Source organism: Numida meleagris, chromosome 1 (assembly GCF_002078875.1).
Source record: "Numida meleagris isolate 19003 breed g44 Domestic line chromosome 1, NumMel1.0, whole genome shotgun sequence".
Classification (NCBI taxonomy): domain Eukaryota; kingdom Metazoa; phylum Chordata; class Aves; order Galliformes; family Numididae; genus Numida; species Numida meleagris.
The window spans coordinates 20,723,191-20,750,351 of record NC_034409.1 but is presented as its reverse complement, the minus strand read 5'-3'; the positions used below and the strand labels follow the sequence as shown (position 1 = coordinate 20,750,351).

Below are 27,161 nucleotides of genomic sequence, written 5' to 3'. Positions count from 1 at the left end.
TGGAGGAAATTTTTTACTCAGAGAGTGGTGAGGCACTGGGAGCAGGTTGTCCATGGAAGCTGTGGGTGCCCCATCCCTGGAGGTGCTCAAGGCCAGGTTGGATGGGGCCCTGGGCAGCCTGAGCTGGGGGGTGGCAGCCTGCCCATGGCAGGAGGTTGGAACTGGATGGTCTCTAATGTCCCTTTCAACCCAAGCCATTCTATGATTCTATTTCTAGCCTGGTGGGAGTGATAACTATTTAAAAAGAAAAAAAATGTTATATAAAAAAAAGATTTTGTGTACAATTTTGATTCAGATCATCAGCAATGGAAATTTTTTCCCTCCTGAATTAACTGACAGCCCATGCAAGTGCTAGATGTGATCACAAGGCAGAAACAGAGCTCTGCAGGACACAAGTTGCAAACCTAGGAAACCAACCAAAACTGGCTGCTTCTTGGTTATTTTTTTTTTTCCCTCCCAAACATGCTACATGAAGATATAGCTTATATGTCAGTGGCTTTTACTCATACACGAAGTGTCCTTGTGAGCACTCTGAAGAAGTTTTTCAAGAGTCAGTAACTACAGCTGCACAGCTGACTTTGTGAGCGAGGAACATGTATCTGCTGTGTACTCCAGGTGTTGCCTCCTCCTGCCCACCCAAACTGTTGGGTTGAAAACCCAAAAGATTTTCCTTATGTTGGCAACCCCACAGCACTGGTACGCATTTGCTTACTGCAGAGAGATGCCTTTAGTGTTCATTAACAGATGGACTCTTCTTTTGACATTTAGCTGTGGGAAGGTCTGCAGGCATTTCACAGTCCATTGTGCATTTGATCCAGTGTTCAATAACGCTACTGAAAATGCAGAGCAATATTGTTCTGGGTTTGTTGTTCAATGTCTTTTTTTTTTTTTTTTTTGAGCATCAGCCATGGGACTGGGTGTAGTGTTTCCATGTTGCTCATTGTTGCTACACACTGTCCTACCCCATTCAGTGTTTCTATTTATTTTTGTATCTGTGCATCCATCAACCATATTAGCCTCTTTAATAACAACAGGAATTCCTATTGTGATGCTTGGTTATGTGTCTATGAGGACCTCTCCATCCTTTTTGGTTTCCTTGCTTCTTAGCTTCACGGTCCTCTGATTTGCAAACCTACTTGCATTCCTTGTTACTAGATAGATACACCTGCATTCAGATGTCTTAAGACTGTTTTGGCTGAAATGAGCTCAGCTTGACAAATTATTGAGATAACTCTGTGTGATATCCTTTCTATTGTTATTTACCATGCTACTAAACCATGTAATCCATTAATTTTATTGCCGAGGATGTGCTTATTTCCAGGCAGCTAATAAAACTAATAAGTGATATAGAGCATAATTCCATTCTCTGTTAACTGCACAAGGAGTATTACAGTTGCATTGTGATGTTATTCAGCAATGACAACTTTGAGATCTTTAATTTAACTGCTTTTTAATCTATTTGGCATGTATTTCTTATATTCTGTTCTTAAAATCTGGTTGATTTGATGTTTGTTGACACATTGTTAAGTCTTCACTTGCTGAATTCAGTGTGAAATCAATAGATTTCACCTGCTTTATTTACTCTTCCCCCTTTTGCGTTTATACAAATGATATGTTGGAAAATTCCTCATATTCTTGAGGTGCCAGTTACAAAATGCTTTTTTGCTTAGCATACTAAGAAATCCACTGAGCAAGTGATTTCTTTTCCATTGTGCATGTTGTCCAGTCCTTTGTCTTATATTTTAACTGAAGTATTTTTTCTTTGTCTCTCTCAGCAGGAACAAGTACACGTCAAAAGGCACTTTCTCCTGGCAGCTATTTGCACAGAAGCCTGAGGCACTAGAGCTCCCTCTCACTAGTGGTGGTCTTGCTGCTCAGGTGGGCTAAGGATTTGCTTGGATTGACATTTTTTGATTTTGTTTTGTTTTTTTTTTTTAACTACTCTTTCTCCTTCCAAAGTGGTGTGTTGCTCACTTGAGGAAGAGGAGGTCCTCTTGTAGAGCTCCGCAGTGTGGTTGGTTGGGTGTGTCAAGAGAAGAGATGGCCATGGGGGGATTTATTTGCTTTGGCTTTAGGTTGAAATGTGGCCTCAAATTAAGTTTAATAATCTGCCAGGAGAATGTATTTACTTTACAGTCCTGATTGATGCTCTCTGATTTCATAGTGATTTTTATGCGTATTTTTGTACCTCCTGGACCTATAGTGTAAATGACATTAAGCAACTTCTGCATGTGAGTCATCTCCAAGGTAACTTAGTTATCAAAACATAGTATCTCAATTGCTCAGAGTAACACTTTCCACTTGTCTAATTGCACTTTGACAATCTGCATTGCTTGTACTGCTGCTCTTCAAATTATTGTGTGCAGGTGTGCTTAGCGAGAACTTCCCAATTTACTTTTCCCAGTTGTAGCAATTAGGTATTATCTGTTCATTTCGATCCTTGGGCCTGTGAAGTAAATAAGTACATTTTAGAAATGTAAACAGCATCCTTGAAACTAAACTCTTCATGCTATTTTCTCCTACTGATAATCTGAAGAGGCAGTGTGTGTTTTCTGTTGTCTGTGGCATAATTAGTCTACTCAAATTATACTTGAACGAGAGCTCTGATATCAGAAGAGAATTTAGCAGCGTCAGAAGTTTGGAGCTTTTTCATGAAGTAGCACTGAGGACTTCTCTGTACATTATTACTAAGCTTGTTGGGAGAGGAAGAGGCTCATGAATTCATGATTACGTACACGCATCCCTTCCCTCCCTCTCAGAGTCTTTTCTATTTTGCCCACATCTTTCATGTACGGTAATGTGACAAGGTCATGTTGTTTGCTGCTGTGTCTCACTCTAAAACTCCTACACTATGCTAATAGTATTTGCCAGACGAAGCAGGCCTGTTTGCTAGCATACACGAAGTCTGGGCTGCTTTGAGTGTAGCTGCTTTTGGTGCCAGAGTGCCATGTATATGATCTGCTGTTTGCAGTGGAGTCTTGTAGGTCTCTTGACCGGTGACTCTATGACTTCTGGTTTTGTTTCGTGTTTAGCAAATAATCTCAGTTGTCTTTTTTTTTTTTTTTCCCACTGGTGCTTTTTGAGGAATTTTGCAGAATCCCAAGGTGAAAAATCCAATTTAATCTGAGTATTTTGTTTTAACATGTAAGTACAGCAAATGGATGCCAGAGTGTTCTTACTTGACCAGGAAGGATGAAGACCTGCTAGCTCTGTTGTCTGTCCTGCTCCTCTCCCCAAAAGCCTCTATGCAAAAGGAGACCTGCATACTCAGATTTCCTGGCTCAAGCAGAGCCTTCTGCAGAGCACTTTCACTTCAGGCTCTCCGTACCCATGAGATGGCTTGGCACAGGGGGAGCATTTCTCTACCAAGTGGGTTAGCAGCATGCACAGACCATCAGTCAGTGATATGGAGGCACTGGTGGCAGCTCTCTTGTGAGTTGTTCCCACCATCAATCACCGGTAGCTGCTTGGTTGTACTACCGTGGCTGTTTTGTGAACTGGACAGAAGAGCTGATCTGGATTAAACTGTATTACATGTAGCTGTTATGTGGCTTTGAAAGAAGTTATTTTAAAAGCTCGATTGCAACTCTGATGTGTTTTACAGCATGGCCACGCCAACACACGTGCCTTTGTAGTGCTGGATTGAGAAGCTGAAAGGGCTTTTAAAAAAAAAAAAAAATAAAGACTATTCAAGACTCACTTTAACTGATGTTTTTGCCAAATTCTTAGTGCTATCAAGCCACGGTTGTGTCTGCTGCTCTCATCCTTTCCTGCTCATCCCCTTCTGGGTGGCCCTATTAGTCAGGGAAGAGGAGGCTTTTGCAAACAAAGTTTGGGTGTTGAGTTTGTGTATTCACTAACAGCATTGCCCTTGTGTGGTTCACTTCCACTGGGAATAATGTGAGGTGGCCTTAGATTGAATACAGCCATTTTGCATGGAACTTGCTAGGGCTTTTATTCTCAGTGGGTGCTCTAAGCGTGGTGTCTCTATGTACTTTGTGGAGGAGTGTGAGAATAGGCCAGCTTTCTCCTTGCCCAATGGTTTTCTTTCTTAGCTAATGACCTTCTGTGCACTACTAGCACATGGAGCGTGCTAGCAGTGTAGTGTTATCCATGCATAGAGTCATTTCCTTTTCCCTCTTACCTCTTTTTAGAAGACTTTGCTCTTGAATCTTGTAAATGGGGCGATAATTTCAAAGCAAACAACTTCCAGTTGCTTCTTGCCAACTTTTGCCCACAAGGTATGCAAAGTAAACAGTGCAGTTGGAAAATTAGTTTCATACCTCCCCTCCTGCTACAAATCATCCCAGGACGCGTCTTGGCTCTTTTTAAAGTATGAGTGTGTAGCAATCAGAAAGGTGAACATGATGGAAAAAGGTATTACAAAAGAGGCGTAATGACAGAAGGACCAGCACGATAGAAAGGTGCTGTAAAGGAAGGGAAGAAAATTGCTTCCCTGTCTCTGAAGATCTAGGTTTTCAGGGAAAAGCTCTCCTGAGAAGGGATGTCCAGAAAAAGATCTTTCCTCAGTGGCAGCCAGCCCTTAAATGAGGCCTAAGAGGCCTGGCTCCACCCCTTGTAGTTGCACAGGTGAATTGCCTTCAGCTGTGCTCCCAGGGCTGACTGGGTCTTTTCCCCAGGTGCTCAATCAGTGGTTCAGGCCATGGCTCAGCAGTTCCCATACAGTCTGAAATGAGAGCATGGGATTGTTACACCAAATTGCCTTTTAATGAATGGAGCCATTGCACAGGTCATTCATATTCTTCTTTAGGAAGCTTTAGAAAAGTCTTGTAAAATGCAAGGCTTCTGAAAATCTCCCCAGTATCATGTATTGAATGGAGAGCTGTTTCATTGCTTGCTACAGTGAAAGAAAGTCGAAATATCAAGAATGAAGTGAAAGGAAATAAATATAAAAAATAAGTAAAACATGATTTTGAAGCAGATTTTGATGAAATATGAACATTCCTAGCCCTCTTAGGCTCTTGGGGGCAACTTAAAAGAATTTCCAGATTTCTTTTCTGTTTATGTTTGATTTGAAAAGTGTATCTCTGGTTACTGGAATGGAAGGTACACAGCACTCACGGGAAATGATACCTGTTGTAGGATATACAGGTGCACAGCCAAACTCTGCCCTCCTGCTGTTTTAATGCAAGGAGGAAGTATTAAAAATTAATAAAAATTATTTTTAAAGGGAGAAAATATTTTTTAAAAAGTGTGACTTTAAAAAGAATGTGTCTTTAAAAAGTTGACAAATAAATGGTTAACGCTTAATCTATTTAGCTTCAGCCTAGGTATCGAACAGCCTCTGCCAATTGAGCAATAAGAAAATTTGTTAAATGTGAAAACTAGACCTGAGGTTATTGACCCTGAGGCTCGGCTACTAGGGGATGGCATATCTCTATAGATAAATATCCATTATGTGATACCCTCCAAATGAGAGAGGGCAAGTCCCATGTGTATCAGGCTTACAAGAATTCAAGTCAACAATCCAGTTCTAATCTAATGAGGCCATGAGCACAAACATGACTTCAATTTAAGCTCACCCATGGAAAGCTGGAGGCACCTGTCCCAAAAGAGGGCTCTTCATTAGCGACTTTACTCCCTTGGCGTGCTTCAAAGGGCTCTATTGCAATAACCCATAGCATTTCTATTTCACAGATTTCTGAACCCCTCAGTAAAGTAGCTATACACATGGAGTGCACGCTATTCCTTTTCAGAAATAGGATCTGTATTATACAGAGAGATAAATAATAAGTAATTATATACAATATATAACATAATTTCAATTGATGTGTTTTTTAAGGAGAGTATGCTTTGGCGTGTGAAAACTTTCCCATCATGTTTCCCGAGTAAAGCTTTTGAAACTCACTGAAGGTTGGCTTGCTGGTTTTTTTTTTTTTTTTTTTTTTTTTGTTAAACAGAAATTCCTTGAGTGCCATAAACATTAACTCAAAACATCTGAAAGAATGTAACAATTCTGTCTTCTGGAATATTTCAGTTGTGCTAGTGCCAAATGCAGAGCAGCGAGCTCAGCTGCAAGGGCCTCATCTGCCTGTACTTGTAGTCCCTACAACATATGAGCTGCTTTTTTAATTTTTTTAGCATAGATTTAATGTTAAACTTTTATGTTTACCTGATGGGAGAGGAAAGATTACAGTCAAAGTATATTTTTTAGTCATATGTGTATCTATTAGCCACAAGTTAAGGATGATGTGCTCTTGTAATAATTTCTTTTTAAATAGCTATGCTTCAATAAAGCACAAGATCAAACATTCCACACCACACAATAACATTTCTTGCTCTTTAGTTCAAATAAACTTCAGCTCAACTGACATATATATATTATAGTCATAATTTCTATCCACTTTAAAAACCTAAGAGAAATTATGACATGATGTAGCTTTCTGCTTAGTCTATCCCCCAAGAAGCAGACACAGCTTTGTGAGATTTGATTCAGCATCTGTTTTTCACCTGTGAATCCTTAATGAGGTTAAAGCTGTCCAGATAAATGCAAGACAAATGTGATGCTGATGTTACCAAACCTGGGAGATGAGTAGTCTGGAAGCTTTATGGTTGAGCTCCAGTCTATCAGAGTAATCTCTTCAGTACATGCCAGCTGCCATTCTCTGCCCATTTTCTGAGGAGTCGGTACTCAGTGGGACAGACTGTACTTGTACAGCTTGCCTTGTGTGAAGCTAACCAGGTAGGCATCCCGGTCTGTTGCTCTCTGAGTGGCTGTTTTGAAAGGCTTTGTGATCAGACAGGAAGACAGAGTCTTATCTGCTTCTCTGTTGCAATTACAATAGCTCCTTTTCTGTATAGTCTAAATACAAATCTTTCATAGGTGACATCTAGGTTGGTGGTGTTTTTTGTTTTTTTTTTTCACCTTAGTGTAATAAGGTTGTACAGGCAAAAGTCTTGAGACTGCTTATGGTCTCTAATCTATGTTACAAATATCTGTGGCCTTCAATAAGATGGACCAATGTACCTCAATCTGTATTGCTATTTACAGAGAAATAAGATTGCTTTCCTCAAGGGAATGGCTGTCCAACATTCAGAAAAGGTGAATTAACTAGAGTGTAGACATGGGGACACCAAACCTTCTGTGTGTGTGCTCAACCAGGCTGGGGGTACTCAAAGGAGAAACTCACTTTCTCCTTCAGGTTTCGATTCTCTGTGATGATGAAAGAAGCACCGTGTTGCCTTCTCCTTCCACTTGGGCTGGGTACTGTCCTGCAGCAGGTGGCCTGTTGGATCTTGTCCAGAGGGGGAAGTTGCTGCCCTTTTACAGAGAGTGAAGTGAAGGGCAGGGCTATTCTTATTTGCCCAGGGTCAAAAGTGTAGATTTACTGCCCAGTGCTGGCAGATCCAGCAGTAGAAATCACTTGTCTTAAGCCCTTTGTGTTCAGAGGTTCTCAAGGGTCTCTTCCCAACTGAAGAATGACCCTCAGGTGGTGGTTTGGACCTATATTGTATTTAAATTGTGTAACTCCAGCTGATGAGAATGCACTGAGATTACGCTGTGTGCCTGTGCAATAAAATTAAATTATGAATCTGTATAAGCGGGGCCATTTAAAATAAAGTATCACAACATCAATTATGGGCAGAGGCATGTGAAGTAAATCCTTCGCAGGCGTTCTTTGGTAGCTCTGCAAATATCTTGCTGTTCCTAGAATGCAAAATCATTCCTCCCTCCTAAAGAGCAGCAAATGCTTTTAATATTGACGGGGAGTTTAAAAAAAAAAAAAAAAAACAACCATGAAGGATATAGTTTGGATCCTATTATGGCATTGAATAGCCATTAGTATTGCTGCTATGGGAAAGGTGGTAGGAAAGGAAGCTGAGCTTCCTATAACTGCAAACTTCAGAGCTTCTAAACTTTTGAAACGCTCCTGCTGCTTCCTCCCATGTCAATACCAACTGCCATGCTCTGTTTGTATTTTGGATGTCAACTTGGGAAAAGATTTGATTTGGTGCTGCAGCACAGCTTGAGGAACCTGCTGTACAGAATATTAATATCTGATCTTGTTTCATTAATATCAATTTCAGGCATGCATTCCAAAGAGGGTTAGTATTAAGCTGGTTTTAATCGCTGCAATATTCTGCAGATTTCTAGACAGAAGACACCAGCTGGTTTGCACTAAATTTTATGGTACAGGAGACGAGAAACAGGCTTCCTCAGGGGAAGGGGGTGTGGCAGCGCAAGTCCTTATTGCACTGGGGAGTTCTGTGCACTGGCAATTGTGTCTTGCTTTCAAAGAGAGAACTGGTTTCGAATGCGAGGTTGGAAACCAGGGGGATGTCTCTCTTTGGCTCTGTTCTCTCCTTGGTTTTTGACATTACTGCTCAGATACATCTTTGTCCTCATCCCAGCTCCTGTCCCTGGTCTCAACTCCTGTTCTTCCTTGCACTTGCCTGTCACTAATTTCATTCTGCAGTGGGAATGTGAGCTGGATTTGTGGGATGTCCCGGGGCCACCATCCCCTCCCTGCACACACCTAGTGCAGGAGGGGTTGTGCAGATGTTTGCTGAGTGTTAGCACAGATGCTGCCAGGTCTCATCACCTGAGAGGCCCTTGCAGATCTTTGCATCTGAAGCCCAACGCCTAATGAGGTTATGAGATATTAAGGTGTTGGTGTTTGTTTTTTGTTTTTTGGGGTTTTTTTTGGGGGGGAGGGGGGAGGAGGAGGTTGGTTCTTTTTGTTGTTTTTTTTTTTTTTTTTTGCAATACAGATAATACATCCTTTGAAGAAGTGAATGAACCGTATCCTTCTCTTTTTCTCCCCTCTTTCCACTGCATAACAGGCCATAATTATACAGCAGCTATATTGTTTTACAAATGCTTCTATGCGTGAAATTAGTACGCTTCCAAAAAAAGCCCTAAAACCGAAAGACCCTGCAATGTTTGTTACAGTAAGTTAGGCCTGTGACACACTATCCTCTGAGAAATATTCCTCCATAGGATCTAGTTATTCAGTTCATCAACATGCATAATTTCTTCCACTATTTCCGGCTCTGAATCAAGATCGGATTTTGTAAAGATGTCTGCAGAAGAGTTTTATGTATTAAGCTGTACAAGAAGAAAAGGTTAAAATTTGTTGTTACAGCAGTAGTGGAAATGTATAGCATAAATGTGTGCCACTTTAAAATATGAAAAATGGTGTCTTTTAAATATCAAAGGGATTAGTATTAATCCAGCACTTGTGATTTTCTTAAGTCACATCATTTGCATAATAATGCTCACCACCTGCTATATCTTCAAAGCGCTTTTCAGACATTAACTAATTGATCTTTGTAACACCCCTGTGATGGAAAGACCTGCTATTATCCCCACTCTGCTGATGTGCAAACCTGGACCCCGGGCATTTCGAGGCACTTGGTCGGCACAAGGCCGAGATGGGAGCATGGCGGGTGCTGGATGCCTGATGTCCCTTGCTCTGGCAGCGCCCGCTCCCAGCTCTTCCAAGGCTGTCTGCTCTTTCTTCTTGCCCGCCTTTGTTTAGAAGCACAAAAATGAACAGAGTTATTTCTTTGTGTCTTTGGGGAGATACCGGTGGGGGATGTTGATTTGTTTTTATTTTCAATTTGCTTGCTAAATAATTTTGCTCTGGATTTTAGCCATCCTATAGAAAAAGAAACAGGACACAGAAAAGCTTCTTAAATCTGCTTATTGTCTGTGTGCACCCCAGTAATACTAGTCGTGAGCTTTTAAGCATGTTTTGCTTTGTTCAGGACTCAGTGTGGTCTTGCTGTTATAAGCTTTTTGGTCAAGTTTTCCCCTGGTTGTCAGAAAAAGAAATTAGTAAAATGTGAAGTGACAGGCTGAGCTGTGTGCTGTTTCAAAATATAAATCCATATTCCCACCCTACACTCACAGCCCCCAGAAGATGAGATGGGTTCCAGGACTGAGGGCTGGGCTGGGCTGCCCTTTGGGACAGCAAGATTTGCTCTCTGTGGGAGATCCAGCTCAAGCTTCTCCTTCCTCACATGTCTGAGGGATCTGGGGGTGTGCATTGCCCCATCCCTCATGAGGGTGATATGTGGGTGACTTGCAGTGCCCTCAGGGTCCCCACAACCTCTGCAGGGCCTGATAAAATACCGAGTGGAATTTGGTAAATATTACCTACTTTGAGCTGAAATGGGGCAAAAATGAAAGACAGACAGATATCATGCATGTAAGTCAAAGAATAGGTATTTAAAACCCTGTTACGAGTAACAATCTGAGAGGGTGTTCAAACTGAGGCATTTAAAAATATATTATGATCTCTTTAATTTGGCAGAGTCACATTAATACTTAGTCCAAGAGCTTACTATTGGAGTGCATGGATGTGTTTTTCCCATGTTCTTGCAGCACTGTCTCCAGGCAGGAAAATAAATCTTGATGCTGGGGCACTCAGTGCCATCAGCACAGACTAAAACTTGGGAAAAGCACATGTCATGGCAGATTTCAGGGAATTATTTTAGATAATGTATTATTTTCCAAGCATAATGCCTGGGCTTCTGCAAGGACAGCAGCAACGGTGAAGTGGCAGATCATGTAAACAAGTTAGGTACATAATTGTAAACGTTGGCTTTACTTATTGCCTAGGCAGGGGGCTGGGAGAGGCGGGGAAGGGGAGCACGAGTAACTCTGAATTCCTTTGTGCTGTAGCTGGGACAGATGGGCTGTAATCTCTCTTCATGGCACAAATTACAGGGTTTAAAGACCTTTGGCTGCTGATGGTTTCATGGCTTCTTTTCGTTCCCTTAAACATCGTTTCTATGTAGCCTGTGTTTGCTCTTTTCGGAAGTGGATCTGGCTTCAGGTCAGTGCATTGCTTGTCCTGTAAGAGCCTCTCTCTGTCTGTTTTGTCATCTTCAGGTGACATGAACACCAAGAACTGCTTCTTTACTGTGCTGGTGACAGTACTGGCACAGGCTGCCCAGAGATGTTGTGGAGTCTCCCTCTGAAAATATCCAAAAGCCACCTGGACGTGGTCCTGGGCAGCTGCTCTGGGTGGCCACAGGTATTTTCCCACTTCATCCCCTCTGTGATTCTGTATCCAGGTGAAAGGTATGAAATGAACAGGCCCCTGTGCGAAACGCTGCTTAGAGAGGAAAGGGAAACAACAGAGAGAGGGTGCAAAGAGCAGCTCGGGAGAGGAAGGAGGTCATGCTCCAACAGATGATTGACGCCAGGGATGCATTCCAGTCCTGATTAATCCACTAATGACCTGTTTGAAGACTGAGAAGTGGGACAAAAGGTAGATCACTGAGCAAGAGGCAACATGTTCTAGCAGGGGTGGAAGTGCAGAGCAGGATGCAGTGCTCAGTGCTGGACGGAAAGCCTTGGTGCCTTTCTGCCACCCTGTGCCCGGTGGGGATGTGAGGGACTTCAAGGAAGGCCTGGAGCAGCCACTGCAGTCAGGAGTGCCTAAAGAAAGAAGGCCCGTATGCGACACCGTTGGTGCTGGTGGTGGAGCAGAGGCTGTGCTTCGCCCTGCTGGGCAAGCAGGCATTGGAACCCACCTCCCCATTCCCCCTTTGCCTGCTGGAAATAAGTGTGTACTGTTGGATTGTGACAAGAATTACAGTTTTGGACAGTGATACCGTGACTTTCAGAATGTGGAACAAGGGGCATGCATTTTGTCTTGTCTTCTTTCAATCTGAAATTACTGAAGCATGGAGTTTCTCTGTACCACAGGTGGTAGATGTACGGAAAAGAGCCTGTAGCAAACTATTTATTTTAACATGCTTATTGTAAATCAGGGCAAATAACTTTTAAGTCAAAATCCATAACATTTCTGTCTCCTCTTTCCTTACATTAATCAAAGAGATACAAATATTTTTTCCACTCAAACTTATGTTTGAGATTAATTTTTTAGGCTTGATGTTTATGCAGGATGCAGGGCTGTCTGCAGTGGTGCATGACATCCTGCATGTATCCAGTCAATTCTCCATAGCATCTCATCAGAGGGCCTCAGTTTTGGACTGTAGACAACACCAGATGCAACTTACTGCTGGCAAATTTTATTTATTTTTTCTTATGTGTACTCAGTTATGGGGTTATAGCAGTAGCTTTTCAGCAAATCTGGGCAGCTATCAAGCAATGATCATTTTTGATCTCTTTTCTGCTGGACCTTTCTGAACTCATGGGAAACATCTTGGCAAACAAGGTTTATTTGAAATCATAGTAAGCAGGTTTGGGGAGAGATTGAAGAGGCCGTGTATAGGGCCCATTCTCTGCCTTAAGGCTAGGTCAGCTGCATTTAAGCCATTCGTTACAGATATTTTTGGGCTTGTTCTGCAGACCTCTGATGGGGAGGACTTTGCAGATGTGTATTCCTGCACTCAACTATCATTACTGTGAATTTTTTTCCTGGTGTTTATTCTGCATCGCCTGGATGCTATTTAGGTCTCTTGTCTTTAATAGACAAGGTAAATAGTTAATTCCCTTCCTCTGTGAATAATTCCTCTCTGTGTACTCAATAAAAGCTAAATCACTTGCCAATAATTCTTGGGCTCTTGAAAGACAGAGAAAGCAAGCTTTTAAACTGCTTAAAGGTCTCTTCAGAAATAGTACTACTTTGGCAGTTTATACAGCCTTGAACTTGTTTGTAGGCTGACTCCATTGGCTGTAACCAGCTAGGTTTGTTTAGTAAACTTTTTAAAACCTCTCACCTTTTAAAAATCAATTGTTTCCAGACTCTTGTTTCTAAGAGGAGTTCTGTGCCTCTGACTGCTTTAATTCCACTCTGAACAAAAATGCTAGTGTCTTGTTCAAGGGCCTGCCTCACTTTATATGGGCTGATTTACAATACAATGTGTAAATGTAGTAGCAGCTCAGAACAAAGGCGAGCTTGTTTATCCAAACAAATTTGAGGGTGAGGGCGAGGAGGTAAACTGCAGCCTGTTCACTGCAGCTGGAGAGCAGAAGGAAACAGTCGTGTGGGGAAGCAAGAAGGATGAGGCGATCAGCGGGCTCCTCGGCATGGCCTTCCTGATCTGAGGAGTCAGGCCGGCAGTGGCTGCTCCCAAACTTTTTGGAGGAGCCTTGGTTACCCAGCTTCGCTGGTAATTACAGGGTTTTGTGGCCGGTTGTGTGCTCGGCTTGAAGTGGTTGTTCTTCTGTAGGCGACAGCGAGGAGTCAGGCGAAGCGCCTGGCAGGCCTCACCCAAGTCGCCACGCTGCAGCCAAGTGCTTCTGCTTGTCCTGAACTACAGCCAGCAAATGCATTTCTCAGATTTAAGCATCCTGGGTATTTTAACCTTGTTGTTAAGCTTGTGTATTTCAGCTATAACGGCGAAATCTTTTAGCAAAGAGATTAAATTTTGTAGAAGTTATGCTGCCTTGTCCAGACATGAAAAATAAATTGTTTGAAGTGGGCTTCCATCCAAAGTGTGATCGCTCCTGGAAAATAGATTGGAATAAAGCACTTACTGCAGCGCTTAGCCAAAAGGCCTTGCGCACTCACTTTTCATGCTTCATATAAATGAGTTAGCTGCCTAATTACAAAAAATGTTAAGGAGAATCACCTATTCATATTCCAATCGATAGTGCTTCCCTATGTTGGCCACAGTAAGGGTTGTGTTGCTGAAAATGTTCATTCTTATTGCCTCTGGTACTGTGCAGCAGCTTGAAATGAAAACTTGTAAACAGCTTGTACAGAAACAGGAGGGCTGTTTGGAACTTGGAGGGGAGAAAGGTGAACCCACCTAACGCAGCTCATCAGCCTCCTCTTCTAGTTACCTGCTCCATGTTGTGTGCAGCCCCTGTTGCATCCAGCAGCATCACCTTTCATCTGTTCTACATTTTCCTGCCCATTATGTCCAAAACTCATTTCAGTTTCACAGAGTTTTCTTCTAAACTTTTCTGCCTTATAAATTATGGGTTCTCTGAAATCTTCAGCATTGCCTGTGGGAAGAAAACTTTAATTTGGTTTAACAGTAGATGAGTAATCTAGCTGCACAGTGATTTTTCAGTTCAGCTGCAGTCAGCTTCTTATTCCAACTGTTCCACTAAACATTTCAAAGGTGGCAATCAATTTCCAGCCATCCTTGTTTGTCCTTCTTTTGATTTTTCTTGTTCTCTTCTTGGTTGATGACATTGAAAGGAGAGCACAACCTCATAATGCATGTGTGCTGTTTCCTGCATTAATGGTTTTCAACATAATTTTGTTAAGTCAGAGCGCTAACCTGTTCCTTGGCTAGAATTTTATCACAGGGACTCAAATATTTTATGCTTGCCGTTTCAAAATAGATGAAGAGCATCACATAAGGAATACATTTTAAGTTCTTGTGCCTGTTTTGCTCCTTTCCAGTGTGAAACTGGGTCAATGTTGGTTAAACAAGTTTATCTCGTTCTCTGCTTACTTGAATACCCAGTTGAGTTGACAGCTCTGGCTTGGTGTGTGGGGTGACTCCACAGCCATTTTGCAGGCACCCAAGCTTTAAACTCATCCCTTAAATGTGGGTCTCTGTTCTGTGGATGGATGGGTGCAAGGTCTGACTTGAGTTTACAAGGACAGTAGGTTGCTGTGCTGAGGTCAGCAGCAAAGCTCCTGCTTTGGAGCACAAGATGCTCCATGGGACAAGTGGGCATGGTAGGAGATACCCTGATGAGGTGAGAGCTGGCACCCCACAGGGTCCTTGTGGGTCATTGGATGGGATGTGCCACTCCTGAGAAGCTTGTTTTCATTCCTGTAATTAGTAGGTAAGCTTGCTCAACAGAGCAGTTAATTTACTCCCAAGACTGCATGAGAGGGAGGTTTGGTCCCTGGGGACTGCTGCCTGCTAAAGTAGGGGGGTGTTGTTTTGTTTTAAGTAGCTGAGTGTGGCATGGACCATTTCCTGATGAGAGGACAAACATCTTCATAGCTCTTGCTCTAAAAGGCTTTGAGAAGGCTGTGGGTGATGGGTCAGCCCGTAAATGTTATTAATTTCATGTGGAGTGGCTAAACTTCCTGCTGACTTAGGTAATGTACCCACTGAGCTTGGATAAAAGGTTAGAGATGGCAATTATGGAAAAATCCTTTTCTGTTAAGCTTTTCTAAGCTTAACCAAGCCACTGTCAGTAATTACTCTATTTTTTTTTTCCTTGCTATTGTGGACTGAGTTTAATCCAGACTTGGTTTATTTAATTTTTTATTGCTTGAATGTGCACACTCAAGCTACACGGAGAGTATCAAGCTACATTGGGTACACACTGAGCAAAAGCATTTGCTGGATGTACCTGGTGTGTTAAGCAGTGAATAGATTTACAGTATGTTTTTAAGTGGTCATAACTGGGTTGTAAAAATGCTTTTATTTCTCCAGTTGTCTTTTAAGTTTAACAAGGCTTCTTGCAGAGTGGCATCAGGGCTGGAGGAGGGGTTCAACCAGAAGGGCTAGAAATAGCAGCTGTTTGTTTATGCCAGAATTTTTATTCTCTCTTCTTCCTACTCCTTTTCTTAGGGGTAGTCTTATGTATTCCACCCACTCTCATTCCCTTCTGGTGAATGTGTGTGGATATGCTCCAGGACCATATGTGCTCGTAGATACATACTTCAAAGGAAACTCTAGACTGCCTAGAGAAGCTGCTTGAGTTTAGATGAGCTGACTGCTACAGCATTTCTTTTGAAGAACCACATGGCAGTAATGCCATTTCTCTCCTACAGCACCTTTATACACCAGTGTGAACCCTCAGCCTCCAAAGCAAGTGAGTCCCTGATACACATACTTTGTACAAACCTAAGTAAGCTGAATTTCACCTCAGGGCACCAACTCATCTGGGCTCTTTGGTGGCTAGCTGACATGTTTTGGATCACATGATGTATTTTCCCAACAGTAAGGATAACTTGAGGTCTGTTTCTCTTTTCCCCTCCTTGCGTAATAGTTTCTTCAAAGAATGCTTTCCCAGGTTTTCTTGGAACAGCAGACAGTTGCCCCAGCTGATTCAGAGACACTTTCTTGCTAAGTCATTATTTCTAAGAACTGAGAATCCTGACTGCAGACCAAAAGGATTTCAGTTTTGTCTGTTCTTTTGGGGCTATTCTTGATTAGAAGCTCACTTTCTGTTTGACAAACCTCCGTGTATCTTGATGGCTTCTATCATTTGTGAGGTTTTAAGCTGGATACATCAAACACACTCTTGGTTGGGGAACGCAGAGTATCTGGTGCAGGTCTCAACATCCTTAGGTATCCACAAAACAAAATTGCATGATAGCTGCTTTACTCTAGCAGCAGCAGCTGTTGACCCTGCACTGTATTCATGTTAAATGTTTGCCAGGAGTTGTCCATTAAGTTTTCCAATATGAAACATTGATCTTTCACATGAAAGCATTTTAAAAAAAAAAGTCTCCATATCTATTTTATGGATATTTGGTCCATTACTCCTGAAAAATGAGTGATTGTAGCTGGCAGATGCTTCAATGGACTTTTATATAGCATCTTTCACTCTTTATGTGTTCTAATCCATGGTGCTGATCTTTATTCATTTGTTTCTCTAGAAGCAAGTTTCATATCCCAGACAGGCTGATCCTGTTTGTCTGTAGCTAGCTGGAGGTAGGGGAAGGAAAATAGCTAGATTTCTTGCAGGTGTTGCCAATGCAGTCATGCATCCCCTCCTCCAGCCCTCACATTTTGGTCAACCATGAAATGCAGCACACAGGAGTGTGTATAGAAAATGTCAGATTAAAAAAAAAAAACAACAAAACCTCTCTGAAGGTAGGGAATTGGTAGTATTAGGGATCAGCAGTCTTGCTTGCTTGCCTTTTTAGACAGCAGCATGAAATTGCCTTTAAAGACTAGACAACAGCGAAAGAAAATGACTTCTCCCCCCTCTCTCTTCCTTTGGAAGAGCATCTTCTTGTTAGCCCATCTGCTCATAAAGATGCGACTCTCTCCATTTGTTATCCCTAAGATGATCTGAATGTGTGCTGGGGGGATTCTCTCCTCCCCCACATACTTGTTTTTCTGTTATCTGAGGCTGGTGGAGTGTTTGTGCTTGCAGGATCATTTGTGTACAAATGATATCGTTTCTCCTGAGAATACATCTTCTGATGATGATCAATGGCTCAGTTACTTTTAATAAAGCTGAGGCAGTCAGACATAGGAATTCTTTTGAAGCTGTGGAGGCCTCGTCTGAGTCATATAATACCTTAAATGAAAACAGAGCAAATAGGAAATGTGGAAGTGGATGACAGGTGTTGGCAGGAGGGATGTTTAGAAAGTTTATAGTTTTCATGGCTTTATTCTCTGCTCAGGGCAAATGATTACTCTGCCTTTAGGCACAGATGAGCTGCAAATCAGAAGATGGTGGAGAAAAATGGCTCAGCAGTGGTGGGGAAGTGAGTGATGGGTCCAACCAATCTGACATCATTTCCATTTCAGGACAAGGAAAGCTCCTTGTGCTTATGGATCAACTCCATCGCCTGGAGCTGGCTGTGAGAGGGTGGTCCCGGATGAGCTGGCTGGAGGCCAGGGCTCTCCAGCTCAACTTCCCAGGAGGAAGCGGCTCATGGGGCCTCCAGCAATGATTAGCTCCAAAACACTCTGGCAGGTGGTTAGGGGATACGTTTAGAAGCCATAGATATTCATAGATATTTAGAAGCAATAGATATCCCCATATATTTCAGAGTCCCCAAACTTCCCTACCTGCAAGTGTCCAGATGACAATTACACTCTTTTGCTAGTTCAGGCTGTACACATTCTTCTGTCAAGCTAGTGATGCAATGGTGCTGTTCTGCAGAGCTGGTAAGAGGGATTCTTTAGAGATTACTGACATGAGTAGTGAAGTGCACTGCTTGTTTTGTGCCTTCAAGATAAGGTCTTACCATGCTTGGGAAACCTAGTCTAGGCATCATCTCATATTGACCACCATTGATTAAAACGTTAGGGGACAGATTGATGTGGGTTTTATTTCCTGAGACAAGATTACAAGTGACAGAGTATGAGCAGCAGAGAGATGGGATTAAAAGGCACCTTGACTGGCTACTGCTCGAGAGCTGAGAGGAGCTGGTATAAGAGCATAGGGACACACTGTGTAGCAGTGTTTGCAAGAGAAGCTAGCTGACAGTTTCTGGGGGGAGCTTTGGGGAGGGAGAGAGATCTCATAGGTTACTGCTGGACTGTATGTTTCTGTCACTAGTCTGGGCAATAATTTTTCCCTAACTTAAATCACTAGATACTGGAGTCAAGTGATGGAGAGAGCCTCAGCATTTCCTTAGAAGAGTAATAATCTCTCTGTTCCTGAGATAGCTTGAGAAGGTACAGCAAGTTAAATCTGTGCTTAAAAATCAAAACTATGCCTTATTTGCCACTTCTGAAGAGCTGAGGTTGTTAGTACGGTTAGGAGGTTGACTGCTTTGTAGCCTGGCCTATGTGTGAGACAGCACATAGAGGATGATGAAGGCTTACTGCTGGCAAGACCTGCACATCATGTTTAAGTATGCACTAAGCAGGTGCGGTTAGCTCCTAGGGACTTTTAATATGGTTGACATTCTTTGTCTGTTGGAGTGTTGCTCTCTTTCTTTTTGAGGTGGGGTACAGTAAAGTGTTTCCACCCTGCCTCCACTCTCTGCTGCCTCTCTCTCCCATTCTGCAGCTGCTTCTTCACCCAGCTGGTCCAGCTTCTCAACTGGCTGTGCTTTAAGCCAGATACTCAGTGAGAGGTTTTGATCTGAGGGTGCTTGGGCGAGCGGATGGCTGTGAGGAGTATGATGGCCCACCTAGTGGTACCCAGCCTGTTCTCATCTCCAGTGATGCCATTTTCCCTCCACTGGACCCAGGTTTACCCTAGTCCAAGAAAAGACTTTGGCATTAACTGTGTAACCATTGCCTTGCTAATGAGCTTATATTTAGGTCTTAATTTTTCCTCGCCCACCTCGGTGATGAATCCTGTCTAACAGCCAGAGAGAGCCTAGCCCTTATATTAAGGGGGGGGGGGGGGAAGAGAAAATATCCTCTCTGAGCATCTGTTAGCTGTGTCCCAATTGGCTCAAAAGATCTGTGTACTCTGTGCTTGTGAGCAAAAGCTATGTGAACCTGCCAAAATTATGCCCTTGGCTGCAAAGCGAAGAGGCACATGGAGTCCAATTACTGGCTCTAAGCAGTATAAAATAATGTTAAACAACTCCCGATTTTTAGATTTAATTAAAATGAAAGGCTGAATTGGCACATCCAATTCTGAATTCTCAGCAAGGGGTAGAAGTTTGCAGCAGAGAGAAAGGTCTAGAGGAGAGATTTTGAAATATTTCTGGTACTGCTAGAAGACAGAGATCCAAAAATATTTGGCCTTGTTCACAGCATTGAACATGCTCCTGTTCATGCTTTTTGTTGCTTGTTCCCAAGTGACAATGACACATTCACTTAAGCAATCAGGGGAAAAAAATACATTTCAAAGCATCTGATTATGAATCATACAAAAAAAAAAAAACAATCACCATGTTGGGGGCATAAGAAAAATGTAGCTCAGCACTTACAGTCATGAAAATAAAATAAGTTTAGGGAAGTAAAGGACCCAAAGTAGCGTGCAAGTCATTGTGTATCAGTACAGGTTGACAAGAGTGATTTCTGTCAGCATGTCAAACTACCTATTTTGAAGTAATCACCCACTGTTTGTACCAAGATTGCCTGGTCTGACTGACAGCTAGTTTGCTTGCTCATTCGTGGAGTGATCAGTTTTGTCTCCTATGTCTGTATTAATCTGAAGAAAAAAATTTCAGATAGGCTCTTTGCATGGAGACGGAGACTTTCCTTCTCATTCCCATGGGTAAGAAGTTTTTGGAAGAGCCTTGTGCAAGGGAGAAAAGAAAAAAAACCTCAGTTCTGCTCTTTCTGGGATATTGTTATAACTCCTTGCTAATGAAGCTAATATAGCATGGCGGTGGATCAATCCCGCGTGGGTACTTCACAAAAACGAATTCGCAGAATTCCCACAGCTTCTTTAAAATCTACGTACTTGTATTATGTGCTACCAATTTAGCTTCTTAAACCTGTTTTTTCATCAATATGAAAGAATTAGCAATCCTCTGAGTATAATAACAATTTTCCTTGCTTTTTGGATGTTATTCCAAATATGTGGTTATAACTGCAGTACTACATTTTTATGTTGACGGTGTTTAAATTATTGCAGTGAATTGCAAAATTATATTCTGTTTGGACCTTTTGCTAAAACAATTAATTCTAAGCACTTGGGCTTTCCTGAATTGTATATTTTCTGATAGAGACTGTAAAAGTGATTCAGCCTTGGAAATCCTGGCCTCTTTGAACTGATATGTTGTTGAGCAATGCTTGTACAAGTGCATTTTTGAAAGACTTAGTAGAAAGCTGAAAGCCTTCTCCATCCAGATGCATATACCAAACCTCCAGTGTTGCCACACTTAAGTGTGGTTGGAAGTCTGATATCTGTCATGAATCGTGCAGTATTTCACAAGTTATTTTTAAATGCAGTACCTCAGAGTCACATTAGAAATAATTCTAGCTTTCAATTAAATTCCCGCATTTCAACAGCGGTAGCGAAAGATGAATAAAAACAGTAAAAGCACATAGCAGCTCAAATATCACAAGATGATAATGAAGATACTCCATGTATGTTTGGCTCTGTGTTTTCTTTGAATGGGAAGGCATTCGTCTGAATCATAGCTCTTGAAGCATTTGGGGTTTGCACAACTGCTGCAAACCATTGTACTATTCACCAGTGTAAATAGTAGTGATCCTGTCAAAACCCAGTCTGACCACTTCCTTCCTCATTTTCTGATGGGTGCAAGCTCCATCTGTCACCATCCTAAATGCAGGACTAACTTGTGTACTGAAGTTCATGGGAGTGTTTGTTTTTATCTCTACCTTGGGAAGTGGTGCAGAACCCCAGCGTGAGAGGGCCTGGACCATGGCTGCATCTTTCAAGCTGGCTGGGTGCAAGCACTGATGGCTTCAGCTTAAATTCAGTAGCTGTAGCTGAACCACTATTAAAGCATTGAATCATTGAAGGGTTTGGGTTGGAAGGAGCCTTAAAGATCGTCTGGCTCCAGCCTCCTGCCATGAGCCTCCTACTAGATCAGGTTGCCCAGGGCCCCATCCAACCTGGCCTTGAATGCCTCCAGGGATGGGGCACCCACAGCTTCTCTGGGCATCTGTGCCAGTGCCTCACAGCCCTCTGAGTAAAGAATTTCTTCCTTGTATCTAACCCAAATCTCCCCCTTTTAGTTTAAAACCATTGCTCCTTGTCCTATCACTACGCTCCCTAATAAAGAGTGCTTCTCCATCGTTCCTGCATTTGTCAGCAGTGGTGCAGGTGAAGGCAGGTGACTGCTGAATCACCGGGAGTGCGTCTTTCCCTTCTAGAGGCCTTCTGAAGGGAAGGGCAGCAGCAGAGACTAAGGGTGGCAACTTCATGAAATAGATTTACAGCAGAGCTCCTGACTACACCCATATCCTCAAATGTGAGTGGGCTGAGGACATGCGTGTTATTAGATGCCACAATGAGGAACAACTTAGATGTCAGTTATTTTAAATAGTATGACTCATCCCTTATCCTTTCTACTTTGTCCTCCCTCCTTTCTCATGCCTTTGCTCCTCTTAGACTACAGATCATTAACTTTGTTAAAACCACTGCTGGTATCTTCAAGGCAGCTGAATTGCAGGGACTTGCCTTCACTGGACCAGACATGTCTGTCTGATAGTTGCCTGGCTGTGTTTGAAATGTCAGTTCTAAAAGGCTTTTCACAAAATAAAAAAAGAAAAAAAAAAAGATAAAATATTCTGGTAACAGGGCACTGGAGCTTGATGCTGTTTGTGCAAGAGCTCTAAAGGAATGAGAAAAAGAATTTGCTTCTGGTTTGTAGTCTGTCGCTTCAATAAAACAATAATATAACCTTCTAACAAGGGCTTCTGGGGTCATGCAGTGAGATTATCAGTAAATCTGGTTTGTGTATTAAGTAGTTTGGTAGAAATCATAATAGGAATAGAATTAAATTAATAGATAACAAAGAAATGGGATGCACCGTGGAAGAGACAGTGTAAAGGGGATTTGTTTCTCATGAATCTACTGAAGTTTCTGCAAGAAGCTACAACATGGATACAGCAGGTCTAGCTGATGCCTTGTCAAAAACTCTTTGAAAATTAAAGTACAGGCTGTGTTTTATAGAAATCTGTTAGAATCACAATTATCAGGAAATAAAAGGAAATGTCTTCTCACAGATTGATAAATGGTTAAAAATAGGAAACAAAGAGCTGGAATACCTGATTAATTTCCTGGTTCAATAGAAGCTATTGCTGGGATGAAGTCTTTCAGACATCTGTGGTGTTGTCTGAGCTGTTCAACGTATTCATCAATGCTTTTATTATAAGTAGATGACAGAACTTGCAGAGGATAACAAAATTATTTATAATAATCTGACTGGAAGCTGCCTGAAGTGGCTTACAGACAGCCTTTTTAGTCTGGGTTGGCAAATGAAATTCCAGTGTCAACAGATGCAAAATAACGCATGCTTGGGAAAGGAAATAATCCTGTTTTTGCTGAGTGGGTGAAAACCCTACCCTCTTGAAGCTATCGTGAATAGTTCTTTATAAATATCAACTCAGTGTGCAGTGGTCATTATTAAGCAGATAGAACAATCAAAAACACTAGGGCAGGAGCAGAGAACAAAACCAAAATTATCCCTATGATGCTTTAGATACATAAATATTTGCCTCCTACATGCTGTGAAGGGTTCCATCTATCCATCATAAACAAAAATGGAAAAAAAAAAGGGTAAGAAACCTTGGGTGAAAAAGACTGGGGCAACTTTTTTTGAAGAAAGAACTTCGTATGCTGTATTGCATATTTAGTTGGGGGGGGGGGAAGGAAAAGAGAGAAAATATGATAAAAGCGAAAGCAAGAATGGAACTCAGAAGTACTTAGTAGAAACAGTGCTATTATCAGACAACAGGCTTAAATTAAAAGTAAGTCCAGTTCCCTCTTCTGCCTCTTCTTCTGTTCAAGGTAAAGCTAAATCATGAAACTGCTGCAGAAAGCTTTCAGATACCAATGATACGTAGAAGAGATTAGGTGTATGTAATATGGTAAATAAGTCCTTTTAGCATTTTCTAATGATGCAACTTCCAAATCAGAAAGTTTAGAAATCTGTTTTTCCTGGAATATGGAAAAATTGGGGTGTTTGAGATGAAAATGAGTGATCCTCCATGGGTGCTGTTGGACACTGTTATATTAGGTTGTCTTTCCTGATCGTCTTCAACAAGACACCTAAGGTCTACCTCTGTGCAGTTATTTAAGGCTATCTGTATAGTTAGTGGGTGGGGAGGAAGGGAGGGAGGGGCTGAGGTAATTCATTCAAGCCTGAGATAAGCACCTAAAATAGGGGAGTTGAAGTGCCCCTGGGAAGGCTCCCTCTCCTTAAAAACAGAAATAAACTCATGACTAGTTCATGCTGACTGCTCAGCAGAAAGTGAGATGAAGTCTGTTCTCAGGGAAGCATCTTGGACTGGAGGATGTTTCGTCTGTCTAAAGATTGCTCTCAGCTTTATAAACAACAAAAAATAGCTGTGCATTGAAGTAGGCGGGTGTCATAGACCTTAATTTGAAATGGTTTAGCACTGTGTGAGTGGCTATGCTGAGTAGGCTTTTAAGTGGGTTTTGAGCTTGGCCAGCATTATATGATTACATGTGTAAACAGGGGCTCCAAAATAAATGCCTGGACTTAGTGTCACCTTCTTCTCTTGCTTCCAGCCTCCTAGCAGAGGTAGCATTGCCTGATGGGGGGCTCAAGGGCTTGAAGGAACGGAAACAAATCCTGCTGGAATAATGGGCAAACATCGTTACAAATTAACATTTAAATATCATTAATTAATGTAATGACATTTTCTGTTTCACTGATGCCCAAGAGAATCTAATGTGATTAATTTCTTAAAAAGTTGCTATCTGTAGACCACGTGTAGTAATAAATAGCTCAACAGGTCTGTGCTGGAGCTTCCTGAGCTGAGCCCTGATGTGCTTGGTGGTACAGCTGAGCTGCCCAGGCCCACCGTGGGCCTCTGAAGTTGGTTTGTGTGAGGGAACTGAAAAGTCTAACAGAAAGTTGCCTTGTGCTCGGGGCATGCCAACTGTGTGTACGTCATCTGCGAGGACATCTGACATGTGATAACTTAGTCATATGACTGATTGTGGAGATTACTTGCAGTGGTAACAAGTAAGGTGACTGGCTTTATTAAGACCTTATATCAGCACAGCATCTCTGTACAAGAGACCAGTCCCAAAGTAATGAAACTCATCTATCTGGTGGTAGAAATGTCTCTTCTGCATTGCTGGATTGAACAATGGGATAATTCATCTGGTTTTGGTGTCAGGATGAGGTAGTAAACAGGTAAACTCTACAGCTCAAATTTAAAAAGGCTGATTTTTTTTTTTTTTTTTTTTTTTTACCTTTGACAGCAACCATTGCTATTCTGTATAGCAGACCTCCACAGTGCATGCCTGTATTATCCTCAGGTTTTGATTTCTAGCTTAGCACCAGATGCTTTAGGAATGATGTAACCATTCAGTGAACGTGATGTGGGGCATGGGGTGCGAGGGCCTGAGTCACGGGAGGCGTGCCTGTGGCGAGAGAGATCCCTGCGGCCTGACAGCTGGCCCAGCACACCCAGCCTTCATTGCTTCTCGCCTTGCTGCAAATCTCGGAGGAAGGATTTCTCACTCAGCCTCATTCTGCCTATTTGTACATCATTCTGTTAATTAAGGAAGAAATGAAGAGTGTGCCGTCGCCCAAAATTTTAATTGAATTGTTCAAATAGCAGTGATGTGGGGGAGGATACGATATGCTAAAAGTAAAGTTTTTTGCACTTATCAGCTCTCTATCATTTCTGTAGGAAGGCCCACGTAACTCCATTATACAGCTATTTCAAGAGTGATTGAAAAAGAGCCACTGAAGCACCCAGGAGAGAATGGAGTTGGGAGATTCGGTGCTTTTGAATTGCTGTCACAAACAATCTAATGTTGAAACACTCTGTAGTACAAATGTGATATATATATCCCCAGTCAGCTGTGTTTTCATTAGAATTTGAGACATTGAAAACTTCTCTTGATTCAATTTGCGGTGCGGTGGAGTAACCTGGAGAATAAGCCAGATGGGAAGAGAGGCCTTGTATGATAAGTATTTTCCAAGAAGTTACCAAAACTCAGTGCTACAAGAATATTTTAAACAGTTTTACCAGGGTTACTTACTGATTTCAAACACATACTCTCCTATTGTCATTAAAGAAAATGAAAAAATATGGCAAGCCCCTGTAATATAAAAACCCTTACGCTGTCATTGAAAGTAGGCATTTATTGCTGCTGCTGCCACTGATATAAAATGACTGACACTCTGAAATGGGGACCGTGGGAGGTTTAGATGGAAGCAAGCCTGAAACATTTCTTTCTCCAAGAACAGGCAGCCTAACCTTTTTAATAGATGGACACTTGACACATAGTGAAAAAGCCAGAACTTGTACTAGGGGAATTACTTCTGGACCCTGAAAATCAATCAGCTTAGCAGCATTAAGGCACAACCTCCTCAGAGGCCCCTTTTGGACACTTAAAAAATGCGTTTTAGATGTGCATAACTTCCATCTGCAATTAGCTGGAGGATTGGCTGCTTGTAATTTTTGAATCATTCAAGAAAGTAACACCTGCACGGCTTCTAAAATTGTACCTTCATGATAGCACCACCTAGTAATTATTATTCTGAGTCATCAGCTAATGCTCATTACCACTTCATAGTAGCAGTATAATTAAAAATTCTGTGCCATATTCCGGTAGTGATCAAGCTCTCAAGCCAACAACATGACTTTTGAGAAGTTAGTTTCAGTGTATTACTTGGTCTCTACTATGTCTGTCTAATGATTTCTGAATGGTTTTCAGTTATTCCTGAGCTAAAGTAATGTTTTCAGTTTTCCTGGCATGTCTTTGATATGAGTAAACGTTGGAAGAGAAAGAAGGTCAGTGCAGTAAAGACTACTTGAGAGAGTTCTTGGGCTGGCTCTGAAATAAGCCTGGGTCGGGTCTTGATGGTAGTGAGCACCTATACTCATTGCTTTGAAGGTCAGGGAGGGACTAATGAAAAGTGAGAGGCTGACCAAAAAAAAAAACAACACAGCCAACCAAACAACAATGACAACAAAAGAAAAATCACAGTCTGTTGTTAATTTTGAATTGAACTGAGCATTATGGGATTCCTTCCTCAACTCACACACAGGTGAGCCCAAGAAATTAGTTTGCTTTCTTTTTTTTTTTTTTTTGTCTGTGAAGAAAATTGACTAGAGTGGCCAGTGGTCATTCCTCAAGACTTTCATCAGTTAATTGCAGGGGTGCCTGGACTCAGAGAGTATTTTCAGCCTAATCTGAGTGACTCACACTAGCCTATGCTATCGGTCTGTCCTTTCTCTTTCCTATTTTTCCTTGGCTCTGTAGGTGAAGTGAAGCAGCTCTGGCAGTTAGGAGAGAGCAAAGGTTTGTGGTTTAATTTGTTGTTTGGGATACGAAAGACTGAGCTTGGAAATTGTGTTCCAGCTTAGAAGAGAAGATGATTTAAATGAAGATCCCTGGGTTTAATTGCTGCCATAATAGCTCAGAGCATCAGGGACCTGAGAAACTTTGCATCAGTCCTGCCAAATCTACCAAGTTCCTGAGAGCAGCTTTGATCCAGCAGATTGGCATTCTCTGATCAAATCAGCTCTAGGAGAAAGACTTACCACCTATAAGCTGAGACTTCAGACAACGATCATCACCTCTGTACCTTCTCTTGGATAAATTAAAAGGATTGGCTGCAGTATCTGTCTGTAAGTCTAGTCCATAAAGAGAGCCTATTGCTTTCCTTTGAGCTCTTACCGATTTAATAACATTAGATGTAGGCTGTTGATGTCAGGAGCAGATTCATTCTAGGAGAACCAATGCTAAATGGTGTGATTACTTCTCACAATTTAAACGTGGTACTGTGATGCTTTGTGCACTGGAGAATCACATTTTTTCTCTATCCACTCCACAGAGTGATTGTGAAAGCGGGCAAACCACTGTGACCTTAATGATCTTTTAAATCACTGACTTCTAAATTGCATTCTGACAGCGTGACCTAAATTTTGGGTCTGCTTTTTGTATAATTTTGTTTAGTTACAGTAATAATGTACTGTTCAATTGGGTTGACTGTGCTATGAGATCCACATCACACTTTTGA

General features: G+C 41.8%; 1 protein-coding gene across 4 annotated transcripts in view; it reads left to right on the top strand.

The window, feature by feature from the left end:
• The window catches only part of PLXNB2 (plexin B2), a 253,074-nt gene that overhangs the window by 6,436 nt on the left and 219,477 nt on the right, over positions 1 to 27,161 (top strand). For all 4 annotated transcript variants that reach the window (XM_021384759.1, XM_021384760.1, XM_021384762.1 and 1 more), the window contains exon 2: positions 1,776 to 1,878. The gene's annotated coding sequence lies outside the window, so the exon portion shown is untranslated. The remainder of the gene's footprint in view (positions 1 to 1,775; positions 1,879 to 27,161) is intronic.